The following is a 19,062-nucleotide window of genomic DNA, read 5'->3' on the forward strand; positions in this document are numbered from 1 at the left end:
GGCGCGCCAGGATGCCTAGCAGCTGGTCTGTGCTTTTCCTCTTTGCCACAGCGTTTCTCCGGCGGATCCTGCTGTCCCTCTGGCGGATCCTGCTTTCCCTTTCTCTCCACTCCTGCAGCTGTTTACTCTCTCGAGCAGAGTGAGCAATAACTGTTTTCAGCATGTCTTCCCTGGTTTTTCGAGGCTTTTTCCTCAGATTCTGTAGTCTCTGTGCTGTGGTAGATCTGGGCAGTCCAGCAGTCAAGGTCACTTCTTGAAGGCAAAAATGGCAACATTTAACAGGGTAGCATTGTTAATTATCTCATCCAAACAGTAATTCCCACACACTGAAGGAGTTTTCAGTGTTCACTTTAGCATTCTTTTCCCATACCAAATAAGACCACACATAACACAACAGGAGACAGGAAATGGTGAGTAAGGGGTACTGAGATTGCTTCAGGGCTGTGCAGGGGTTTCTGTGCGTTGGGGACAGCAAACAGCTGCATGGGGGATCTGCACTAAACAGTCTCCCAACATTTTCCACAGGAGTTACTCCTGGAAGATATCTCCCTGCTGCGGGTCACCAGGGAAGAGCGGGAAGGTCTTCTACAGCAATGCGGATTCCGCCCTGGCCCCTATGCAGCTTGCCTGTGTTCAGCAATGGTCCCCCCACCCCTCGCGGCACAGTGGCGCGGACGCGTTAGCCTGACTGGGACAAGGACCACAGTGGTTCTCCCTATAAACCTGCGCAGGCACATTGCCCACGCTCTGGCTGAAACTTTTGAGGAGATTACTGCAGCCGATTACCGCGATGTGATAGACCACATCAATGCGCTATACAACCACTAGGCAGGCATGCATGCAGCCCTCACCCCCCCTCCTCTCCCGAAACAGTTCCACCCTGAAAATAAAAGAAGATTACCGGTAACTCGATACTCTGTGTGTACATCAGCAAATTCTGGCTGCTGCGATTGGCTTCCGTCCTCCTGGCTTGAGAAGAGCTCCTGGCTGATGCCTCCAGGGACTCTGGGGTGTCTTCCCCCATCCCAGTAGCTTCACTTGCGGTTTCCACCTCCCCGCCGCCTCCTCCTCCTCCTCCTGCTGCTTCTGTCCCCCACCCTGCTCAGAAGTGTCCATCGTGGTCCTCGGATTGGCAGTGGGGTCACCCCCAAGTATCGCGTCCATCTCCCTGTAAAAACGGCAGGTCGTGGGGCAGCGCCGATCGGCGATTCCTCGCGGGCTTTGTAATAGGCACTCCGCAGCTCCTTTACTTTCACCCTGCATTGCAGCGCGTCCCGATCATGGCCCCTATCCAGCATGGACCTTGATACCTGCTCAAAGATATCATAATTCCTACAGCTGGAGCGCAGCTGGGACTGCACAGCTTCCTCCCCACAAACACTAATGAGGTCCAGCAACTCGCCATTGCTCCATGCTGGGGCTCGTTTGCGCGTGGAGGCATGGTCACCTGGAAAGATTACCTGATTGCACTCCACACCTGGCTGCAGCAAACAGGAAGGGGATTTTTAAAATTCCCGGGGCACTTAAAGGGCGGGTCACCTGAGGCCAGAGCAGTAGAGTGCATACTGATGAGCAGAGTGGCTGAACAGGAATTCTGGGATATCTCCTTATTCCCTGGAGGCCAATTAAAGCGCTGGTGAGTGTCCACACCTGATGAGCAGTGCTGGATCACCAGCACTGCATTCCTTATACCCCAACCCGAACGGGTGCACAGCCAGCGCTGCAGCCAGGGAGTTGCAGCGCTGGATGTGCCTTGCAAGTGTGGATGGAGAATAATTGCAGCGCTGGAAAGCCTCCACCAGCGCTGCAACTTGTAAGTGTAGCCAAGCCCTGAGAAAGTTGTAGCGCTGTAAAGCGCCAGTGTAGCCAAGCCCTCACTGTAAGGCAGGTTTTCCCAGCCTCAGATCATTCTTGTTGTTCTGCTCCATGAATGCATTTCATTGTGATTTGTGTTTACACCTGCTATATAATAGCTAGTTATTAGCCCTGTAATAATGGTGCGCTGTCACGCTAGTGACACATGAAAAGCAAATGCCACAGCTGCCCATTAATGCACTGGTTGGCCACAGCAGCCTTCCTAGCAATGACCCATATCTGGGGTATTGTTTAAGAGTTGCCAGAGATTGACAATGTTCCCCTTTCAATGGTGAGAAAGCCAGAGCCAGGCGGGCTGCAGTCTTATCTCTGCATGAGCATGTGGGGCCTGATTTACACCAGTGCATGGTCATTTACACCAGTGCAAAATGTTTCCAAATCCCAGTGCCGGATAGTCACCTTGGACTAGTGTTAATGACTGCACATCGGGCAGGACCCTGAGGAATTGGGCCAATAGCCTTCGACTGGGTGGAGAGGACACATTTCTGTGACAACACATCCTGGTCATTTCTAGCAATGGAAGGACTAAGAACTCTGTGAGTTCATTTCCTGGAATGGAGCCTCTGATGTTTATGCAGATCCCAGAGCAGCTTGTTAATAAGCAAATCCCTCCTGGTCCACATTAAACAGACAAAGATGTCCCCAGTCTGTCTATGCCTCCTCACCATAGTACCTGAGCACCTCCCCATCATGAATGTATTTATACTCACAAACACCCCTGTGAGGATTGGCTGCTACAGCTGGATGAAACATTTTGGCCAAAATTTTTGGTCTCACTGAAAACTTTCACTGGATTGGTTGGAAATTTTCAGTTGCTTTATAACCCCCCCCCCAAAATGGAGTTTGGTTGCTGAAAATAGAAACAGTTTTGGTTTCCAATGAACCCCCCCCCCAAAAAAAAATTGTCAAAAGTGAAATCTTCCCACAGAACCATCTGTCTTGCAATGAAAAATGTTGACCAGCTCTGCTCTGCTGTGACTCCCTGTTATGAAATGTCTGGATTTAAAGCAAACACAACCACCTCTTCCGTAAAAGCAGCAAAGAGTCCTGTGGCACCTTATAGACTAACAGACGTTTTGCAGCATGAGCTTTCGTGGGTGAATACCCACTTCTTCAGATGCAAGTGGTGGAAATTTCCAGGGGCAGGTTTATATGTGCAAGCAAGAAGCAAGCTAGAGATAACGAGGTTAGTTCAATCAGGGAGGATGAGGCCCTGTTCTAGCAGTTGAGTGAAAACCAAGAGAGGAGAAACTGGTTCTGTAGTTTTCAAGCCATTCACAGTCTTTGTTTAATCCTGAGCTGATGGTGTCAAATTTGCAGATGAACTGGAGCTCAGCAGTTTCTCTTTGAAGTCTGGTCCTGAAGTTTTTTTGCTGCAGGATGGCCGCCTTAAGATCTGCTATTGTGTGGCCAGGGAGGTTGAAGTGTTCTCCTACAGGTTTTTGTATATTGCCATTCCTAATATCTGATTTGTGTCCATTTATCCTTTTCCTTAGAGACTGTCCAGTTTGGCCGATGTACATAGCAGAGGGGCATTGCTGGCATATGATGGCATATATTACATTGGTGGACGTGCAGGTGAATGAACCGGTGATGGTGTGGCTGATCTGGTTAGGTCCTGTGATGGCGTCGCTGGTGTAGATATGTGGGCAGAGTTGGCATCGATGTTTGTTGCATGGATTGGTTCCTGAGCTAGAGTTACTATGGTGCAGCGTGCAGTTACTGGTGAGAATATGCTTCAGGTTGGCAGGTTGTCTGTGGGCGAGGACTGGCCTGCCACCCAAGGCCTGTGAAAGTGTGGGGTCTTTGTCCAGGATGGGTTGTAGATCCCTGATGATGCGTTGGAGGGGTTTTAGCTGGGGACTGTATGTGATGGCCAGTGGAGTCCTGTTGGTTTCTTTCTTGAGTTTGTCTTGCAGTAGGAGGCTTCTGGGTACACGTCTGGCTCTGTTGATCTGTCTCCTTATTTCCTCGCATGGTACTGTAGTTTTGAGAATGCTTGGTGGAGATTTTGTAGGTGTTGGTCTCTGTCTGTGGGGTTAGAGCAGATGCGGTTGTACCTCAGTGCTTGGCTGTAGACAATGGATCTTGTGGTGTGCCCGGGATGGAAGCTGGAGGCATGAAGGTAGGCATAGCGGTCGGTAGGTTTTCGGTATAGGGTGGTGTTAATGTGACCATCAATTATTTGCACCGTAGTGTCTAGGAAGTGGACCTCCCTTGTAGATTGGTCCAGGCTGAGGTTGATGGTGGGGTGGAAGCTGTTGAAATCATGGTGGAATTTTTCTAGAGTCTCCTTCCCATGGGTCCAGATGATGAAGATGTCATCAATGTAGCGTAGGTAGAGAAGGGGCGTGAGTGGACGGGAGCTGAGGAAGCGTTGTTCCAGGTCAGCCATAAAAATATTGGCATATTGTGGGGCCATGCGGGTGCCCATAGCGGTGCCACTGATCTGGAGATATATGTTGTCATCAAATTTGAAATAGTTGTGTCTGAGGATAAAGGCACAGAGCTCAGCAACCAGTTGTGCTGTGGCATCATCAGGGATACTGTTCCTGACAGCTTGTATTCCATCAGTGTGTGGGATGTTTGTGTAGAGAGCCTCTACATCCATGGTGGCCAGGATGGTGTTTTCTGGAAGGTCACCAATGCATTGTAGTTTCCTCAGGAAATCAGTGGTGTCACGGAGATAGCTGGGAGTGCTGGTGGCATAGGGTCTGAGTCGAGAGTCCACATATCCAGACAGTCCTTCAGTGAGAGTTCCAATGCCCGAGATGATGGGGCGTCCAGGATTTCCAGGTTTGTGGATTTTGGGCAGTAGATAGAATAGCCCTGGTCGGGGCTCTAAGGGTATGTTTATTTGTTCCGGTGTTGGTGTAGGGAGTGTCCTGAGTAGATGGTGCAGTTTCTTAGTGTATTCCTCAGTGGGATCTGAGGGAAGTGGCCTGTAGAATTTGGTGTTGGAGAGTTGTCTGGCGGCCTCCTTTTGGTAGTCAGACCTGTTCATGATGACAACAGCACCTCCTTTATCAGCCTCTTTGATTATAATGTCAGGATGGTTTCTGAGGCTGTGGATGGCATTGCGTTCTGCACGACTTAGGTTATGAGGCAAGCGATGTTGTTTTTCCACAATTTCTGCCTGTGCACGTCGGCGGAAGCATTCAATGTATAGGTCCAGACTGTCATTTCGACCCTCAGGAGGAGTCCATGTGGAGTTCTTCTTTTTGTGCTGTTGGTGGGAGGGTAACTGTGTATCAGTGCACTGTTCAGTGTTGTCCTGGAAGTATTCTTTGAGTCGGAGATGGCGAAAGTAGGCTTCCAGATCGCAGCAGAACTGTATCATGTTGGTGGGGGTGGCAGGGCAGAAAGAGAGTCCCCGAGATAGGACAGACTGTTCTTCTGGGCTGAGTGTGTGGTTGGATAGATTGACGATATTGCTGGGTGGGTTAGGGGTATTACGGTTGTGGCCCCGTGTAGCAGGCAGGAGTTTAGACAGCTTACAGTCCTTTTTCCTTTGTAGAGAGGTGAAGTGAGTAATGTAGATCTCCTGTCTTATTTCAGTGAAGTCCGTTTGTATGGAAGTTTGGTTATTGATGAGAGTCTCCAGGTTGGAGAGCTCTTTTTTGATGTTTTCCTGTTTGCTGTATAGGATGCTGATCAGGTGGTTCCTCAGTTTCTTTGATAGAGTAAGGCATAATCTCTCACTGTGGTCTGTGTAGTATGTAGATAGCAGTGGATTTTTTACCTTTAGTCCATTAGGTATGATGTCCATCCGTTTACATTTGGAAAGGAAGATGATATCCGTTTGTATTTGTGCAAGTTTCTTCATGGCTCTCTACACCAACATCCCACACGCTGATGGAATACAAGCTGTCAGGAACTGTATCCCTGATGATGCCACAGCACAACTGGTTGCTGAGCTCTGTGCCTTTATCCTCAGACACAACTATTTCAAATTTGATGACAACATATATCTCCAGATCAGTGGCACCGCTATGGGCACCCGCATGGCCCCACAATATGCCAATATTTTTATGGCTGACCTGGAACAACGCTTCCTCAGCTCCCGTCCACTCACGCCCCTTCTCTACCTACGCTACATTGATGACATCTTCATCATCTGGACCCATGGGAAGGAGACTCTAGAAAAATTCCACCATGATTTCAACAGCTTCCACCCCACCATCAACCTCAGCCTGGACCAATCTACAAGGGAGGTCCACTTCCTAGACACTACGGTGCAAATAATTGATGGTCACATTAACACCACCCTATACCGAAAACCTACCGACCGCTATGCCTACCTTCATGCCTCCAGCTTCCATCCCGGGCACACCACAAGATCCATTGTCTACAGCCAAGCACTGAGGTACAACCGCATCTGCTCTAACCCCACAGACAGAGACCAACACCTACAAAATCTCCACCAAGCATTCTCAAAACTACAGTACCCGTGACGAGGAAATAAGGAGACAGATCAACAGAGCCAGACGTGTACCCAGAAGCCTCCTACTGCAAGACAAACCCAAGAAAGAAACCAACAGGACTCCACTGGCCATCACATACAGTCCCCAGCTAAAACCCCTCCAGCGCATCATCAGGGATCTACAACCCATCCTGGACAAAGACCCCACACTTTCACAGGCCTTGGGTGGCAGGCCAGTCCTCGCCCACAGACAACCTGCCAACCTGAAGCATATTCTCACCAGCAACTGCACACCGCACCATAGTAACTCTAGCTCAGGAACCAATCCATGCAACAAATCTCGATGCCAACTCTGCCCACATATCTACACCAGCGACGCCATCACAGGACCTAACCAGATCAGCCACACCATCACCGGTTCATTCACCTGCACGTCCACCAATGTAATATATGCCATCATATGCCAGCAATGCCCCTCTGCTATGTACATCGGCCAAACTGGACAGTCTCTAAGGAAAAGGATAAATGGACACAAATCAGATATTAGGAATGGCAATATACAAAAACCTGTAGGAGAACACTTCAACCTCCCTGGCCACACAATAGCAGATCTTAAGGTGGCCATCCTGCAGCAAAAAAACTTCAGGACCAGACTTCAAAGAGAAACTGCTGAGCTCCAGTTCATCTGCAAATTTGACACCATCAGCTCAGGATTAAACAAAGACTGTGAATGGCTAGCCAACTACAGAACCAGTTTCTCCTCCCTTGGTTTTCACTCAACTGCTAGAACAGGGCCTCATCCTCCCTGATTGAACTAACCTCGTTATCTCTAGCTTGCTTCTTGCTTGCACATATAAACCTGCCCCTGGAAATTTCCACCACTTGCATCTGAAGAAGTGGGTATTCACCCACGAAAGCTCATGCTGCAAAACGTCTGTTAGTCTATAAGGTGCCACAGGATTCTTTGCTGCTTCTACAGAACCAGACTAACATGGCTACCCCTCTGATACTCTTGCGTAAAGGAGCTTCCCCCGGTGATATGATCTGGCAGCAACCCATGAAGCAATTCCTCCTTGTGGCAACTGCAGAGGCCTCCAGACCCCTGGGGCAGGCTTGCCAATTACAGAACCAGTTTCTCCTCCCTTGGTTTTCACACCTCAGCTGCTGGAACAGGGCCCCATCCTCCCTGATTGATCTAACCTCGTTATCTCTAGCCTGCTTCTTGCTTGCTTATATATACACACCTGCCCCTGGAAATTTCCACTGCTTGCATCCGAAGAAGTGGGTATTCACCCACGAAAGCTCATGCTGCAAAACATCTGTTAGTCTATAAGGTGCCACAGGATTCTTTGCTGCTAGTTCAAACATGCCCTCTCTCTGTTTATACCAGGGGTCTCAAATTCAAATGACCACGAGGGCCACATGAGGACTAGTGCATTGGCCCAGGGGCCGCACCACTGACACTCCCCGTCGCTGCCCCTCGCCCCGCCCCCACTCCACCCCCTTCCATGAGGCCCCACCCCTGCCCCATCTCTTCTCCACCTCTTCCCCTGAGCGCAGGGCTCCTTGCTCTTCCCCGTCCCTCCTGGAAAGTGCCAAGCATCACCAACAGTAATGCACCTCACTGAAAGGCCAAAACACACACTTAGTTAGATTTACTTCTGTTAACGCCCCTCCCTGCCCTCCCCACACACTGCACTGGGCTGCACCACCACTGCACCCCTGCTCTGCCTCTTCCAGGGGTGGCAGGTTTGTAGAAATGTTGGTGGTTCTCAGAACCTGCCCCCAACAAAACTCCTCCCCCACCTGCTTAAGGCTCTGGGAAGGAGTTTGGGTGGGGGAGGGGGTCTGAGGTGCAGGCCCTTAGATGGAGTTTGGGTGCTGGGTGCAGGCTATGGGCTGGGGCAGGAGGCGCAGGCTCTGGGAGGGAGTTTGGGTGGGGGAGGGGGTCTGAGGTGCAGTCTCTGGGATGGAGTTTGGGGGCAGGAGGGGGTGCAGGGGTGAGGGCAGTGGGGCTGTGGATGAGGGATTTGGGGCACTGGAGAGGCTCAGGACTAGGGCAGAAGGGCAGGGGAAGGGCAGCCGGCCCTGGCCCTAGTGGCGGGGGGCACGAGGGCCCTGCGGCAGAAGGTGATGCCGGAAGCCGGCAGAGCGGAGCAGAGCCAGTGTGAGCTGCAGGCTCCGGAGCAGTGAGGGGGCAGGAAGTGAGCCCAGGGGACACTCAGGGGTGGCGCTGGGGGGCGGCTGGCGGGGCTGGGGGAGAGACCTGGCCCCAAACATTGGGGAGCAGCGCGCAGGGAGCTTAGCTGCCACATAAAATAACTGGGGTGTGCGGCAAATTGCCGGCACTGTTATGCTGGGTCTCGCACTTTCTCTTCTTTGGGGGGGGGTGGGGTTCAGGGCACCATTTCTTGCCCCTAAGTTGGAATGTGAACTGCCCCACTAGTGTCCTAGAGGAGGGGAGTGGAGAGGGAGGGACCTGGGCCCACCCTCTACTCCATGTCCCAGCCCAGGGGCCCTGAGGATAGTGGTGAACCACTTGAACTGGCGGTTCCTTCCCCTGGGCTACTTCCCTCTCCTGCCCTTCAGCTTGTGGGGGGGCTTCCTGCCCTCCCTCTGCACAAGCCAGGTGCCCCATACCTAGGGTCTGGGACTTCTTAGCCCACCGCAACACTTCTCCAAACTGCTCTCTGCTCCAAGTCCCACACTGTCTGACTGAAGCAGGGGGTTTTATCAGGTGACTGACTGCAGGTGCTCTAATTGGCATCAGGGGCTCTAGTTAATCTATAGCAAACCTTCCTCCCCTTGCAGGGAATAAGGCTCCCTTGTAACACTCTCCTGCTGCCCTCTGGCCATGCTGTATCACAGGGGGTAAGAGGAGTTTGGCTGCGACAGGAAATAACTGGGTGGGGGGTGCAGGGAGCTTGGCAGGCCACAGGTCCTCCACTCTCCACCCTCCAATGACTGGGGCTCTCTGTGCCCCCCATTCCCTTTCCCCCAATGCCAGGGGCTCTGTGAACACCCCCATTTCCCCTCCCCCCACGCTGCCGTCTTCCCCATTCTTCTTCTTGCTGTCTCTGAGACGCGTCACTGGGGGCGTCAGCCTGTCAAAGTCTCTTGGGAGGCTCGGCAGAGAGGGGCGGGGGCGGGGGCGGGGGGGGTTCAGCATGAAGGGGTCAATGGTGCCTTCAACCAGGTCTTTGATCTGTGGATGGTTGCAGAGCTGTTTGAAGCAGCGGCTGCGCTCAAAAGGTGGCAGAGACCCCGTGTGTCTCCATTCCCCCCCTGCCGACTTTATGATCCCCCTTCCCCCGTATCCAGGGGGCTCTGGCCAGTGATGCCGAGACCATCCCCTGACATTCTGGCAGCGATCGGCCACAGCACTGGAAAGTGACCGTGTCACAGACAGAGAAGTGCCAGGGAGCTGGTGGCTTTGCAAGCTCAGTGACATGTTTAGGGGTGGTGGAGAGTTTTGGAGGGAAGATGATGGACAAGGGCAGGATTTGGTCCCGGAGGTGATGGATTCCATGACTTCAGCAGAGCTCCGTGACTCCCGCTTCAGCCCCCAGGTCTGGGGCAGTCAACAAACACAGCTGGTGGCTCCCCCCATCCGGGGTAACTGTTACCCCCCCGCCCCTCCTTGTGCCAGGGTTTTACCCTCTGCCGGGTCTGGCAGCACCTCAGCCCTGCGCTTAACCCTTGCTCCTGCCCCCATCCCTGATTTTGTCCCTTGGCCCCTCTCCTACCCCTGTCTCCAGCTGTTTGACACCCACTTCCGGCCAGTCAGTGTCCATCCCCGGCACAGCCCCTGTCTAGCCCCCAATATTTGCCCCCTTTTAAGCTCTGTGAACAGCAGGTTTTAATTCTAAGTAAGGGCAGAGTGAGGGCAGCAGCTTCAGCAGTGGTTACTGAGCATGCTCAGTTCATGTGCCTTTGCTCCCTACAAGCTAAGCAGCAAATTCTGTCCTGGAGCAGTTTTTGACATTACACAGGGCCTGCCCCCATCACGGCCTCTCTGCCCCCCCCACGGACCCTCCGTCCCTTCCTCCCCCTCTCTACCCAGGCAGGACCCCACATTCTCACCCAAGCCCTCTTCCCTTCATCCCACCCAGGAGCCCGTCCATCCCTCTGTCCTCTGGTCCATCCCTCTCTCCCCAGAAACCAGCACTTTCTTTCTGGCTTCCCCATGCAACTGTTGCGGCTCTCGGCCGCACCTCCCAGCAGCCCAGCGCCCCACAGCCGCCAGCCCCTCCATCCGGGCCAGGCACCCCCTGGAGCTCCCAGTGGCCAGACTTCTCCCATCAGCCCGGTGACAAGGTCCAGCCCTCCCCCGGGTCAGACACAGGCCCCTCCCAGACTCGGAGTTGGGGGTAGAGCCGAGAGCTGTCAGTGGTGACGGTTTCTCCCCTGTGGATGGGTGAGGGCACCCAGGGGTGGGGTGCAGAGGGAGCTGAGGAAGGACCACAGCACAGGTGGGGAGCAGGGGGAGGAGCCATCCCAGGAGATGCTGGGGGAGCAGCTGGAGTGGGCAGGGGAGCGAGGGAGGGTGGAGGAGGAAGCACTCAGCAGCACTGAGGGAAGCAGGGAGGGTGAGGCTGGAGCAAGGGGCGTCAGCCCAGGAAGCGTTTTCGAGGGCCCTGGGGCAGGTTCTTGGTTCTGATCCGCACCCTCCTGCCACCCATGCAGTGCGCAGCGACCGTCCCTGGAGCGGCTCAGAGCCTGTCCTTCGCCTCCTGCACCACAGCCCAGGCTGTTATAACCATCACTGGACAAGGCCTTCTTATATTTAGATTTCATGCCACTCAGGGCCAGAACCACACATCCCTGTGGCTAGCAGAGGGGCCAGTCGCATTGCTACAAATTGCAAAAATAAATATAATAAATATCTTATTTCCGCTGTGGACACTCCACAGCATGACTCCATAGCACGTATATTTGAAATTTCTTCTTAAAAATAAACCCCATGTTTAATTCCCCTCGCTCCCAGCCCCACTGCTGTGAAACCGGACAGTGGAGCTCCACTCTGAGGCCCCGATCCTGCCAGGCCGGGTGCCTGTGCTGAGCTTTGAGCCCTGTGATGGGACGACAGACAACACACAAAGTGAAGCATACGGGGGAAGCCTTTGCAGGATCAGGGCCGTACGTGCGAGGAGACTGAGGCCCAGAGTGAGGTAGGGACCCCCAGGGCTCATTCGCGGGGCACTCACCAGCCTGCACCATCAGGGCCAGATTGAGGCACCCAGTCCCAGCGCTGAGTCAGGAGTGGCACACAGAGCGCAGCTCCAGCAGGGAGCCTACAGGCAACGTCGTGCCTCAGAGATCCCCCCAGAGCCCCTCACTGCCCCGGGGGAGGACGGCTAATCACTCACTGCACCCCTAGGTGTAGCCAACCGCCCCTCCACGCACCCAACCAGCGCTGCTGCACGGTGCACTCGGGGGGCTGATTCAAAGCCCCCTGAAGCCAGTGGTCAGTGGGTGCGGATTAGGCCCCGGGGGAGTCGAGGCTCCACCCACTTCTTGCCCCTCCATGCCCACTTATACAGATTGAGGGGGAAGAACTGTAAAGCATGAAACCCCTGCTCCCCCCCATGCCTGGAGCCACAGTCTGTGCACCCCTAACCTAGTGCAGGACTCCTCACCCACGATTCCCTTGTATTGCTGTATTAGGGCTAGTGACTCCCTCGCCCTGAACGAGCCCGGCAGAAAGACCAGCATGTGCTCATGGAGCTAAAGTCTGCATCGTAACACCGGTGCCCAAAGGGGCAGAGTTAAGGTTGCCTGGGTGAGCTTAACGTTAGCATTTCCTGACTTCTAGGGCCTCATGCTGCCATCTTAATGTTCACTCAACAGCATTTTTTGTATGGACTTTGCTTGTTTTTTAAAAGAAAAACCCCATCTCCCGAAAGGTCTTGAGCTTTTTGTCCAGACAATTTGGCTAGACACCACCACAAGGGCAAATATAGAAAAAGGTTTGCGTGTCCCTGCTCTGAAAGAATTATGGGCCAAATCCGATCGGGTGTAAATTGGCCATGACTCCATTGGAATCATTGGAGACAGATGGCCAGCTGGTGTGAATCAGGCATAGATCTGTTAATCAACGGGACCAGATCCTGGCTGGTGTGAATTCGCTGTAGTTTCCTCGAAACTGAAACGTCCTGATGTTTCATGTCATCCTTCTAAGCCAGGGGTCGGCAACCTTTCAGAAGTGCTGTGCCAAGTCTTCATTTATTCCCTCTAATTTAAGGTTTCGCGTGCCAATAATGCATTTTAACATTTTTAGAAGGTCTCTTTCTTTAAGTCTATAATATAGAACTAAACTTTTGTTGTATGTAAAGTACATAAAGGTTTTAAAATGTTTAAGTGGCCAGGACCCGGGCGGTGTGAGTGCCACTGAAAATCAGCTTGCATGCTGCCTTTGGCATATGTGCCATAGGGTGCCTACTCCTGTTCTAAGGGTTCAGATGTTGAATAACTAGAGCTGGGCTCTCAGGTGAGTTCAGAGCACAACCCCGACTGGCTTTCAGTGGGAATTGGGCATTTCACTCCCACTGGCACCTTTGACAAACCCAGGCTACAAAACGCTAACGTGGGACATTATTGCAGCCGAGTGTCGAATGTGCTCTGTACCCAGCAGGAGCTGACAGCCCAATGGAAGGAGGGTTCAGTGCGATAAGCAATGTCTGGAGTGAAGGGGTGGGTGGAATGAGCACAGACATGATCCAAGCTGCTGTCTTGCTCAGATGGAAACTGAATGATACATTTGCCGTGTCTCTGCTCAATTCATTCAGACACTGAATCAATAGAACACAATCCTCCCTTCTAAGAAACATGCCCACGTGGCGCTGCTGGGTCAGACGTTGTCTGTAACAACATGTATTTTTTTTAAGTTTGTTTATCTTTGTAGGGGTATTTCAGTACCCTAAAAATGTCACCACAAAAGTATCCTGGTTTTTAATATTCAAAACACAGTCTCCATGCTGGGCTCTGGCAGAAGCTTTAGCAACAGCGATAATTAAGGCCGCCTAGATGTCTCCAGTCTAAAGCCACTTAATTCTAACTTTGAATCTTTCTTCACTGAGCTAAAATCTCCTGACACTGTTCTCTGCTAGTCATGCCTGAGCTAAAAGCTATTCTGTCCTTTTTAAACAAAGGATAGGGGGAAGGAGGCACAGATGTGGTTAAAATTACCGGTTGCAATGAAAAGAAATGCATTTATGGAGTGATTCAGTGACATGGCTTTTAAATAATTGAAATAATAAAGAGGTAGAAAAAAAAACAAATTTGCAGTTAAGAGCTGACTAGAGGCAGGAAGAGCTACACCGGAAAAACACTGAAGCGGTGCCGAGATGTGGTTAGGTGACACATTCTAATCTCAAGAAATGGTACAGAGAAACCACAATCCCTTATTTATAGTGAGACACAGGCCTGGTCTACACTACGAGTTTATACCGAATTTAGCAGGTATAAACGGGGAAGATGAGGAGGAGGAAGAGCTTGCAGAATTCCAGTGGGTGGGGGAGACTGCGGCAACTATGGGATAGCTACCCACAGTGCAACGCTCCAGAAATCGACACTAGCCTCGGTACATGGACGCACACCGCCGAATTAATGTGCTTAGTGTGGCTGCGTGCAGTCGACTTTATACAATCTGTTTTAAAAAACCGGTTTCTGTAAAATCGGAATAATCCCATAGTGTAGACTTACCCACATTCAGGGTCTCCCTATTTTCATGGTTCAGTAATGGATGCGACAGAAACACATAAACATGCTCAGTGTCTCAAGATGCAGCCAGGCTAGAACATACGAAGAGGAGGGGGAGGGGGCCCAGATATGGTTAAAATTACAAGTTACTATGAAAATAAATGAGTTTATGGACTGATTTAGTCACGCAGCTCAGAACGAATGGAACATCATAAAGAGGAGAGAAGACAGGAAACGTGTTTAGGCATGTTGCTGGCACAGAGGCCCGAGGACAGCAACAGTGGTTCGTTGCCCGGTGTGCTTCGCTTCCAATAAACACACCAAGGTGGAGAAGCAAAAACCAGGTTTATTTGAGCCCAGATAAGGTGCAAGGGAGACATAGCCATCTCAAATCCTGCACACCGATACAAGCGGTTTTCCTCTCTTTATACATAACTTCAGCTAAGCATTCCCATCACCCCCACACTCCTCCTCTCCCCCCACCTTTCATTCCCATGCAGCAAATACACTTTACAATAGCAATCACATGAAGCAGTTAAGTCATACTTGGCAAAAAACCACCTTAGCTCGTTAGCAACTCTTCTGTGATCAGTTATCTGTACTTTCCCACCGTGGGGGCTACGTTCTCATGCATATAACTTTAATTACAGCACCTGCTTTCCGCCTATCTTATTTAGATTGGCTACATCTAGTATCAAGCAACCTTGCCACTGCCAGTAATTAGCACATAACACAAAAGGTTACAAAAGTTTAGTAAGGCTAACAAAAGCACTTTACATAAAGGTACTTTGGGTCACATAGGCCCAAAGCCATCCTCCCGAGTTACCTAGATTTATGCCTAGTGGCATTCAGAAGAGATAAAAAGAGTAACAGGAAAAAACACTGATGCGGGGCAGAGATGTGGTTAGAGTCACACTTTCTAATCTCAAGTGACTGGTTGCTGTAAGAGAAACCAACATCCCATGTCTATAATAAGACACATTTGCACTCCTACAATTTTCTTGCACAAATGTCAGATGCAACAGAACCGCTTAAACCACCTCGGTGCATCGAGGTGCAGCCAGGCTAGAACAGAGCTGTGCAAACCCCCACCCCCAGCTACCAGCTGCCCTGGGCCCCGTGCAGCCATGGGGCTGAGCTAGCGCCGGCTGCAGGGGGGCAGGCAGAGTTCCTGTTACCCCATCCCGCAGCCTGTGGGGCTGGCAGTGACCTGCGGGCCGGCCAGCGCTGCTCTCCCTGCAGCAGGAGCAGAGTTAGCAGAGGCCAAGCCCAGATTTACGAAAGACCAAGGGTTAGGAGCTGCTCTGTGTCTGCAGCATCTGTCCAGGTGGAGACAAGCGCCTGGCTGCACTAACTTGCTGTTGGCAGGAAATCCCGCCTTGTGACACGTGGAAACCTGCCCTCTAACAGGAAAGACCAATTTCTTTGCATTTTCAATCCCTCTGGCCCTGCCATGGGCTGGGCCTGCAGCTTCGTGCCCAGCCGGAGCCGGGGGTGGTCCCAGCAGTGACAAGGGCAGAAGGCGAGTGATTATGTAAGATCTGGAATCACTCTGCTCTCGCAGTGAGATGGGACGTGCTCCTTGGCACTGCTGGCAATGCGGCCTGTTCTCCGTGCACGTCCCTTTGTTTGTGAGGCTTTGACTTAGGATACGTCCACACAGCAACATCCCCGTCCCCTCCGGGTCACACTGCAAGGCTAATAATAACAATGGAGCCATCTGGGTTCTGGCTCATGTCCGGGCTCTGAAACCCAGTGATGGGGGTGGGTCTTGGACCCTGGGCTCCAGCCCTGGCCCAGACATCTACACTGCTATTTGTACCCCACAGCAGCTTGATCCTGGTGAGCTACTGAGGGTTTTTTTGCTGTGTAGATGATCTCATAGTGTCTCAAAAGCTTTTTCTGCTCTGGGAAATGTAGACTTTCTGGATGACAGGTGTGAGCAATGGACGCATGATCAGGTGCATCCATTAGCAGCAGCGGATACATTTCCAGGAACAAACACGGTCTCTGCTGAGAGGCTTTTAATTGCATAGACAGGGAACAGCTGTAGCTGTTTTGCAGGGATAATGTGTAACCAAATCCCCAACCTAAACATCCCCTTCCCTTCCCCCAGCAACACAAATAACTGCCAAATAGCTCCTGCCCTGCTTGTGATTGTACCAGAAACACCTGGGGCCTGGTTCTCACGCACACACGCTCTGCTCTTGAAGCGGGAACGGGTGGGCTTTGTGCACTCTGTGTATGCTTTGGCTCTGCCTCTAAACCCCCTACACTGGGTGCCGGGAGCAGGGCTGGTTGGGAACCAAGATACTTTGGTGCTGTAGCCATGGCGCGAGCTGGGGCTAGTTGCCGGGGGGCAGGCAGAGATCCTGCTACGTTTTCACCCCGCCTGTGCCACCAGTGGTGAAGTGTGAGCCGGCCAGTGCCGCTCTCCCTCCAATGGGAGCCGAGTCACCCGAGACCAAGCTGCCAAAGGCCTCGTCCCTCAGCTGCTGTTTGTCCGTCTGCAGGAGCTGGGCAGGGGCCGGAATTTCTGTTCACAGGAAGTGTCGGGTTTTGAAGTTGACATTCCTTCCAAACGGGAACAAAACATCCGAATTCGGACTCTCCCGCCAAAGGAGTGTCTAAAATTTGGCTTTCAGTCGATCATTTCGATTTCAACTTTTACATTTTCTATTACGATGCATAATGTAACATGAAGAGTTTCACCCTTCTCAAAGCCAATCGCTTTGATTTTTTCTAAATGAAATTGCATTGGAATTGGTCTGTTCCTGCAGAACATTTTGATTTTGTCCAACCAGTATTTTCCCATAAAAACCGCTCCATGGGGAAATTTTCAACCAGCTCTACTTAATGGCTCTTGTGCATGTGCAAAGTGCGTTGTGCTGCGAATGGGAACAGACTCCCATGGGCACAAATCAGCATCTCCTTTGTTGTGTTTTAGTTTTGCAATTGTTTACTGTTTCTTGTAGATCCTGTTCTCAAAACTCACAATCCATTCACTTATATGTAGAAATAATCTTCAGCCACCCACACTTTGTGCAAGGCCATGATGGTTAGCAAACATTTAAAACCACCAGTTTTGCATCTAGGATGACCGGGGTTTGGGGAGGGGTTGCGACACCTCCAGCTCAGTCTCCAGCTGACAACCTACTTCTGCAAACTGCTTTCCATGGCCACGCTAGGGGGTCACTTCATGATTTTCAAGCACCAGGCCAGTATCTTAACTCCAAATCCTGCTCTCCTGAGCCCAGAGCAGTGGGTGTATTTCAGCTCAGCGCTATAATGGGACTGTCTGGCCTTGGTTCTCTTCTGTGCCATTGGCCGGGGCTGCTGCTTCACACACACTCAGAGCGGGGGGGTGTCACTGCAGTGATGACGTCAGACTGTGACTGGGGGTATGGCTACACTTGCGAGTTGCAGCGCTGGTGGAGGCTTTCCAGCGCTGCAATTAGTAAGTGTCCACACCTGCAGGGCACATCCAGCGATGCAACTCCCTGGCTGCAGCGCTGGCCGTACACCTGGCTCAGCATGGGGAATAAGGATTGCAGCGCTGGTGCTGCAGCGCTGGTCATCAAGTGTGGCCACACACCAGCGCTGTGATTGGCCTCCAGGGTATTAGCAGATATCCCAGAATGCTTTTATAAATTACTCTCTTTGTTTTGTTATACAGCCTCTCTTTGTTTTGTTGTGAACTCCGAGCTCCGTAGCTCTGTTGATCCCGGAGCTGCTTATCTACAAACACAGCTCCTGTTTGCTGTGATCAATCTGTGAACAATCAAATGAGATAATGAGGCAGGCAGGGAGTGAGTGTTTGCTTGACAGAAACAGGGCAGAGGGGAGAGAGGGAGTCCGTTGGCTGCAGGCTGTTTGCAGTTAAGAGTTAAGGGTAAGGGATCGGGAACATGTTCTGATTTTTCAAGGCAGGAAGGTAACACAGAGTGTTGGCTCCAAAAATCCCCTCTCTCTCTCTCCCCCGCTCCCTGTCACACTACAGCCCCACCTCACCCCCCCCCTTTTGAAAAGCACGTTGCTGCCACTTGAACGCTGGGATAGCTGCCCATAATGCATCACTCCCAACAGCGCTGCAAATGCGGCCACACACCAGCGCTGGTAGCTGTGAGTGTGGCCACACTCCAACGCTGGTAGCTGTGAGTGTGGCCACACACCAGCGCTGGCCCTGCACAGCTGGACGACCAGCGCTGCAACTACCAGCGCTGCAGATTTGTAAGTGTAGCCATACCCTGGGAGATGTAAGATCCAGCCTTGGTCACAGTTACTCTGCTGCTGGCTGGGAGACAGAACTGGCTCTTCCTCGGTGCTCCTGAGGAATCAGCCTTTGCTCCAGAGACAGCCCTGCCCAGGTGGTGCTGGGGGATGTGATCAGCTCCTCCTCAAAGCTGGTTTTGTTACTGTGTGTCACGGACTCACAGATCGTGCCCACTCATGGTCCCATGCCGTCCGTGGGGGGTGCCCCTTTCAGTGCGACAGCCCTTCTCGGGGGTCCACTTTCTCTCGGGGTCAGGCCCCTCCACCTCCTGGAGCCGCACCTCTCTGAGCCTTAGCACGCCTGTTTCTCGCCATGGGCCCCCTCAGGGAGTCCCCTCGCTCTGGGCCCCCCGGGCCTCCTCACCCCCGAAGGGGTTGGTACAACACTGTTCTCTAGACCGGAGTGACTCTCAGCCAGCGTAAAACAGGAGGGTTTATTGAGAGTTGAACACAGCACAGGAAACCCTCAGGGCCTCAAGCCTGGCCTCCCTCAGCCCAGCACATCCCAGTCGCCCTGCATCCAGGTGGGCTCTGCCTGCTCCTCCTCTCTAGCCCAGAGCCTCCCTGCTTCCCCACTGGGCCTCCGATATCCTCGGCCTCAAGCCCCGTCTCTGTCCATTGTCTTCTCTCCAGGTAAACACGGTCGTAAACAGGATGGCCTGTGTCCGCCCTCCTCTGGCCCCCTCTGGCTGGAACCGGCTGGTCAGGTCACCGGGGTCCTGTCCCCGCAGCCCATTGTCCTCCCACTGGCCAGAATCAGCTGTGACTCCTGAGCTGCATCTCCAGGTCAC

This window comes from Mauremys reevesii, unplaced genomic scaffold (assembly GCF_016161935.1).
Source record: "Mauremys reevesii isolate NIE-2019 unplaced genomic scaffold, ASM1616193v1 Contig43, whole genome shotgun sequence".
NCBI lineage: Eukaryota > Metazoa > Chordata > Testudines > Geoemydidae > Mauremys > Mauremys reevesii.